Below are 7935 nucleotides of genomic sequence, written 5' to 3' on the forward strand. Positions count from 1 at the left end.
AACTAAAAATCTACCGGACCAAGAACGTTCAAATTTGGTAGGTATGTTCAGTTGGCCCTTTAGAGGCGCACTAAGAACGGATTTGGAAAAAATTCCAAAGATAACGCCCGAAATCTGCGTTTTTCCAGCGTTTACTCAGATTTATTGAGAACAAATGAACAGAAAATGAAATAACGGCAAAGATACGATCGAAATCTGCGTTTTTTTGTGCTTTCTCAGCTTTATCGAGAACAAATGAACAGCAAATATTCAAATTTACTACAGAAGCTCAGCTGGGGTGTAATAATGTTGTGTTAGAAGGAATTTGAAATAACGCCAAATATACGCCCAAATTAGCGGATTTTTGCGTTTTCTCAGTTCTTTCATCAAGTAATAAACAGAAAATGAACAAATTTGGTACAGAGGTTTAGCTAGGGTCTAAAAATTTTGTGATGAGATGACTTTGATATTTCATCAAAGATACGCCCAAAATCAGCGTTTTTCCAACGTTTTCCTCAGATTTTCTGCGTTTTTTCAGTATTTTGACTTTCTTATGGAATGAAGGATGTTCAAATGAAAAATTCAGGCGAGCGAAGCGAGTAGTATATATCGGACGATCCAGTCGGGGGTTCAGGTGGCGGAGCCTCCTGGCTAGACGGATATGGCGAGCGAAGCGAGCCTGTCGGCTAGTCTAGAATACAATATTCCAGGTACATTGGTGAAATGTGTCACTTATTCACTGATACTAATATCAAAAGACATTTTTCAACGTATTCTGTATTTAGGGCCCTGAAAGGTGGGGAGATAGGGATAGCCCCTACAACTTAAAGCCAACCCCTTGAAGGGAATGGTTGATAAATTTCATAACATGGGATGATAATTCTCATCATAATGAGGGTGATGTCGATAATAACTTTGAGGTTGGAATATCGACGAAGAAATTAAGAAATTGAATAAAAAAAAACCGTTAGAGAACGAAGAAGAAGTATGATGGGTAAGGAAGATTGATTGATTGATTTATTTATTACGTGCCAGGTCTTGTAAAACCTATTCATAAACAATATTGGGGCACCGAGCTTCGCTCATTATTTTTATTTATTGATAAACAGAACACAATTATTCTCTAAAATGATCGTGTTTATATTTTACAGCTGGCTATACGTCAGCTTATGAATTTCGGGGATGCGATATTTTGATTTTCCACAGAATCACTCGATCACTTTTTACCATCCACAGACGACGAAAGTCTCAGCTGTTTCAGCCAAGGATGAATTATCCTTTTAATGTCGTTCAGCGAGTTTTCTCAAGGATGAGACCTAGAGCAAACGAGTTTTTATATCATAAACCTACTATGTTCCAATTTTCGTGAAAATCGTTAGAGCCGTTTTCGAGATCCGTTGAACATAAATAACCAGATATAAAAATATTAACAGATATGCAGAAATTACTTGCTTGATATAATAGGATTAAAATAAATTATTTCAAGGTGCGTACAGATTTACACGCCGCGAACATGAGCAATTCACTTTTTAACAGCTGATGCCAAGCTTTTTATATCCGTATCTTACCGTTTCTTGAAAAATACAGATATAGTCAGCCGATTAAAAGTGAATTGCTCATGTCCGCGTTTAGTACGCACCTATACAATTGCGAAATAACAGAATACAAATACATTAAAAATAAATATACAAAAGAAGTAATAATAAGCAAATTAAGTTACAAATAATTGAAAAATTATAAAAGTGAGACAAAAAGTATAACTTCATTACAATTGGAAAATATTTAGATATTTATGAAAAGGAGCGTATGATGAAAATGAGAGAAAGTTAGTGAGTGTTAAGGACAGAAAAATGGAAAGAAGAATGAGAAATAGGCTCATGATGAATGAGAAGAGGCACGAGGAGAGAATTTCACGTTGTTAAACACTCATTTCAAGCATATAAATAACCGGCCAATCACAGGCAAGTTCCGTATTTTGACACCTACTGGGACACGCCTCCAAACTCTCCCTACTCTCTCTCGATTGGTCGACAGTTCCGGTTGTTAACTGTTTTCGGATTCGGCCACCAGATAGCAGCAGATGCTGGGTCAATATAATTCATTATCAGAATTCTTCTCTGTTTGTTGGCAAATACTCCAAACTTGATGTCCATGTCAGTATTGCAGATGATGATGAAAAAGAAGTAGAAGAAGAAGATGATGAAGAAGAAGTAGAAGAAGAAGAAGTAGAAGAAGAAGAAGAAGAAGTGGGAGAAGTAGGAGAAGTAGGAGAAGTAGGAGAAGTAGGAGAAAGGAAGAAGAAGAAGAAGAAGAAGAAGGAGAAGTAGGAGAAGTAGGAGAAGAAGAGGAAGAAGAAGACGATGCAGAGAAACAAGAAGAAGGAGAAGAAGAAGAAGAAGAAGAAGAAGAAGAAGAAGAAGAAGAAGAAGAAGAAGAAGAAGGAGAAGAAGGATGAGGAGGAGGAGGAGGAGGAGGAGGAGGAGGAGGAGGAGGAGGAGGAGGAGGAGGAGGAGGAGTAGGAGAAGTAGGAGAAGAAGAAGAGAAGAAGAAGAAGAAGAAGAAGAAGAAGAAGAGAAGAAGAAGAAGAGAAGAAGAAGAAGAAGAGGAAGAAGAAGAAGAAGAAGAAGATGAAGAAGAACAAGAAGAAGAAGAAGAAGAAGAAGAAGAAGAAGAAGAAGAAGAAGAAGAAGAAGAAGAGTGGTGAGAGGATATCGATGATTGATTCATCTTTGTTTAGTAAAGCATAACGAGCAGCTTTGAAACCGTGCAGCAGTGAAAACCGCGCATCCGAAGATCGATTGGTCGCGCCGCGTTTTACTCCAACAGTGTTAGCGATTTTTTTAAAAGCTCACGGTCATGATCGACAATAATTCTGTTCAATGAGCAAACAAGATCACCGAAAAACAGAGAAGATCAACTGAGAAAATGATGCTGTATATCAGGTGTCTCCAACCTTTTTTATCCAGGGGCCACATTGTTAATTCTTGGGAGGCTTAGAGGGCCAATAACAAGGATGTACGTGGAATTTGACTTGTGGGGACACACACGACGGGGCATTTGGGGGGTGTAAGATTATTATATTCCAATTTGAATAATATGAGGAGTTTCAAGTAGGTTTAATTAAAACACAGGAAGAAACAAACCAATTCATTTCATTTCAATACAAAGTTCAATTCATTGAGTGTAAAAAGGTCATAAGAAAACTTGACAATGCATGAATTTAGCAAGTTGAACAAAATGATAATAACTTTTCAATAGTAATAAAACAACTTGACAATACACGAATTTACAAAAAATTACCAAGCTAAAAGAGAATACTTATTTTTAGTGAGAAGATTGCATTTTTTTCCACTTGAATGTCCGCCCATTTAGGATCAAACTTTGTGGTTCCGATCGTTAAAATTGTTTTCAAATGTTCATTTCACAAGGAAGATCTGTATTTGGATTTAACAAACTTCATTTTTGAGAATGTCTGCTCACACTTGTAGGTAGATCCAAAAAGAGAAAACATAGCTTGAGCATGGATTTTTTATGTTTTTAGAGTATTTATCTGAGAGAGACATGTACAGTCCGTGTAGACCATTTGCTAATATCTCGCAATGGTTGATCGCTGCTTGTTTACAGCTTATTTTACACTTATTCATAAATGAAGTGGCTAGTGAGATAAGAGTACTGAACTCACAGTCATTGTCAAAAATGTTTATAAATATATATTTTTAAAAATCTGTAGCAATAACTCTCGGCGGGCCGGACAAAATCTATCCGCGGGCCGGATGTGGCCCGCGGGCCGTAGGTTGGAGAACCCTGCTGTTTATCATTGTGAAAAATATGAAGAGCAAGTATAGGTTTACATAGAATAATAGTTCAAATTACAGTGAGTATGGAAAATCTTCTATAGGTAGGCATCATTGAGAATTATCATTTTATGCTGGCAGCATTTCTTATGATTAACAACAAAGCTTCCAGTTTCTATCTCCTGATCACTAGGAAATTTATAATATAACCGAGCAAAGTGAGGTCTAAGATTCAAGTTGACGGTTTGACATTTCTCTTAATGTTTGAATCTATATATATAAATAAAAGCGAAATAGCACTCACTCACTGACCGACTGACTGACTGACTCACTCGCAGAACTAAAAATCTACCGGACCAAAAACGTTCAAATTTGGTAGGTATGTTCAGTGGCCCTTTAGAGGCGCACTAAGAAATCTTTTGGCAATATTTTAAATATAAGGGTGGTTTTTAAGGGTTAAAAGTTCATCTTTTAGCTTGTATATTCTTTTTATTCTCTTAATTATAATTGAAAAATGTCCATACCATATGTAAATATAGAACTATAATCTAGAGAGAGTACCTCTTCGAAACAGTTGTAAACTGGTAACTAAATTAATAATTTTGTCAGGTTGGCATTAAGTTGAGTTGACTTTGTTAGGTTGGCACCAAGTTAAAGATTGAAATCCATTTAACGCGGAAAAATTGATTGGGCACTGCTACTTCAATCAGAGCTATTCCATGGGAAGATTATATTACTAACCGTCAGGCTCGCTTCGCTCGCCATATCCGTTTAGCCAGACGTTTAGTCTGGACCCCCGACTGGATCGTCCTAACATATGATAAAAATGCTCAAATGAAAAATGGCTAGACAGATATGGCGAGCGAAGCGAGCCTTACGGCTAGTGTTTATTTTGCATTTCAAGGATGATATAAAAAGAAAAAGGGGCCTCCTTCATACGCCAATATTAGAGTAAAAATCTGGTGTGGCACACTCACACAACTTTCCTTGCCGTTAAGAAAATTGATCACGTGAAGCTAGTGTTACCGCGCATTTCAAGTCTACTATTCAAAGATTTGAGCCAGCTGGTGACAGGGCAATAACGCTGGAGACACACGAGGTCTGCTATCTCTTCATAGTGAATTATTCAATAGAATCAACAGTTGCCAATAGTTTGCAATAATTGGATAATCACATTTTCTCGAATTTCGAGCTTATTTTTAATTTTAGGTGAAAATGTTACTGAACATTAAATGTAGAGATTCTCATGCTCGATCTTTTCCACTCAAAAGTTTTTGTTTAAATTGTATCTGAAGCCTGATAATTGAGAATCTAAAATCAAACTTTGCATAGATGGGGCGGAGCTCCTGAAATTTTTACAGATATGGGACTTGTGGCAGTTGATAGAGCTAATCTATGACTATTATAGGTATAACTTAGATCAAAATCGTTGGAGCCGTTTTCGAGAAATTCGCGAAAAACGCTGTTTTTGACAACATTTTCGACATTTCAGCCGCCATCTTGAATCGAATTTGATCGAAATTGTTCGTGTCGGATCCTTATATTTTAAGGACCTTAAGTTCCAAATTTCGAGTCATTCCGTTAATTGGGAGATGAGATATCGTGTACACAGACGCACATACACTCATACACACACACACACACACACACCACACACACACACACACACACACACACACAACATACAGACCAATACCAAAAACCACTTTTTTGGACTCAGGGGACCTTGAAACGTATAGGAATTTAGAAATTGGGGTACCTTAATTTTTTTCGGAAAGCAATACTTTCCTTACCTATGGTAATAGGGCAAGGAAAGTAAAAAGGAGCCTCCTTTATACGCCAATATTAGAGTAAAAATCATACTATAGAATTATTCATCATAAATCAGCTGACAAGTGATTACACAGATGTGTGGAGAAGCCAGTCTATTGCTGTATTTCCATAAGGTCTATAGTTTCAATCAGGTACTTGTGTATGAGAATACTGCGTGAGGTCTACTGTTCACAGAACTACTAGTTTAGAAAATGTAGAGATGAAATGAAAGAGAAAATATTGTAAAACAAAGAGACAGACAAAGAAAAAGGAAACAAACAAGGAAAATACAACATTAATGACGATGATTCATTTATAAATGACCGATGATGACTGACGCATCAGTAATGTTCATTGACTGATTCATTATGGACATCACGATTCATCATGGAGTTCCAGATCTAGAAGTGCGATGGTGCAAAACATGTTTCTGTTTGCTGTGTCGATCTGTTTCTGATTCTATTTGCTCTATTTCCTTGCAAATTTAGTCTGGTCACTCTTTCCAATTCACTCTTATCACAGATGAATGATAGATTCAAGGTCACATTCTGGCTTTGTACGAATCGTACGAATAGTGCTTGGATGATCGTACGAATGAAAACCTTTGAAATACTGTAGAATTGAATACTAATAGATGAGAACTCACACACATGATGTGTTACTCTACATCAAAATACAATGGTAGAGGTACAACGGTCTGGTAATCAACTGAAATAATGTACTTCACTTTATAATAAAATATAGCCATGGAGAAACAATAGCGTAAGTAGATATCCCATGGTATAGGGCGTTTATGTCGCAACTTTTACTGTTATCTCAAGACGATTACTGTCACTTTTTACTGTTTTGTTGGGGTGTGAGTGTATGAACGGCACAATATGAGAGACTACCAGCGTCACACACCTTCTTGGGAAAGAAATACGTGAACTATCGGCTTGAGATAACAGTAAAAGTTGCGACATAAACGCCCTATACCATGGGATATCTACTCAAGCTATAATTTCTCTATGGTATAGCCATGAAGAAAAGACAACATAAACAAACTTAAGCAATAGCAATATTGCTTACTATGATATTGCTACTCTATGATATTACTTAATTCATAATATTATGATATACGATGGGACTTGAAAAGATATGGAGTGGGGATAAATCTCATCTAGTATTATCATAATTCCGGAGAGGAACCATTTTAGGTTGATCCTCTCAAAATCATTGATTTGGTTCTATGATTGTGTGAATGAATAAGTCGTCAATTGGATTTCATCTACATTATTCATTGTTCAATATTTATTTGGTTGTTATACTTTATTATAATTATTATCGATTCTTAATTCCTCTAATATTCCTTCAATTTCCATCTGTCATCTTCAAGCTCTAAAGTGACATCTAATAAAAGTTATTTTCATTCAGGCTGACTGAAACCGTGGTTCACTGATTCTTTTCCATCAACTCCATTTTCACAAGAACAGATACAGATATACAGTACAAGGCATGGAATGAGTCTCATATCAAGTGGTGAGCACTGCTTGAATTGGAAGGATTAATGTTATTCATAATACTTGAAGTTTGAATCTTTCTATCTTCCTTTATTATGTATTTATCTCAATATTTATTATTTTACAATAGCACATTAGAGGAAAATAGAATATAGAGTCTCACATAATTGGCTTATTATATTGGAGTATCTCTACAAATTTATTCTAATATGATAGGCTATTTGAGAACAGAAACCCTCAAAATATTATCAAGAAAATCTCTTTCATTAGTTCCATTCATACGTATAATCATAGAGAAAAAATAGCGTGAGTAGATATCCCATGGTATAGGGCGTTTATGTCGCAACTTTTAGTGTTATCTCAAGCCGATTACTGTCGATTTTTACTGTTTTGTTGGGGTGAGAGTGTATGAAAGGCACAGTATTGATTGATTGAGTACTTTTAGTATGAGTTTATATACTTTTAGTATATCTCATACTATACTAGTATGAGAGACTACCAGCGTCATAAAGCTTCACGGAAAAGAACTGCGTGGACTATCAGCTTGAGAATCTCAAGCTGATCACAGTTATCTGATAACAGTAAAAGTTGCGACATAAACGCCCTATACCATGGGATATCTACTTACGCTATTGTTTCTCTATGGTATAACTCTGTAATCATAGCTATCAATGGTAACAAAATGTGATAAAAATAATGTGAGGCCTCTCACTGCAGGTAGCTTGATAAGTTCAGTAATATACAATAGTGAGTACAGCTTCGGTCCAATTGGCAATCTGTTTTTAGATTGTCTTCCTGCTCTTGCAATTTCCATAGTTACTCGTATAGTTGAAGGTCAGAAAATACAGCTG

The sequence above is a fragment of the Nilaparvata lugens genome, chromosome 11, assembly GCF_014356525.2.
Source record: "Nilaparvata lugens isolate BPH chromosome 11, ASM1435652v1, whole genome shotgun sequence".
In the NCBI taxonomy this organism is placed as follows: Eukaryota; Metazoa; Arthropoda; class Insecta; order Hemiptera; family Delphacidae; genus Nilaparvata; species Nilaparvata lugens.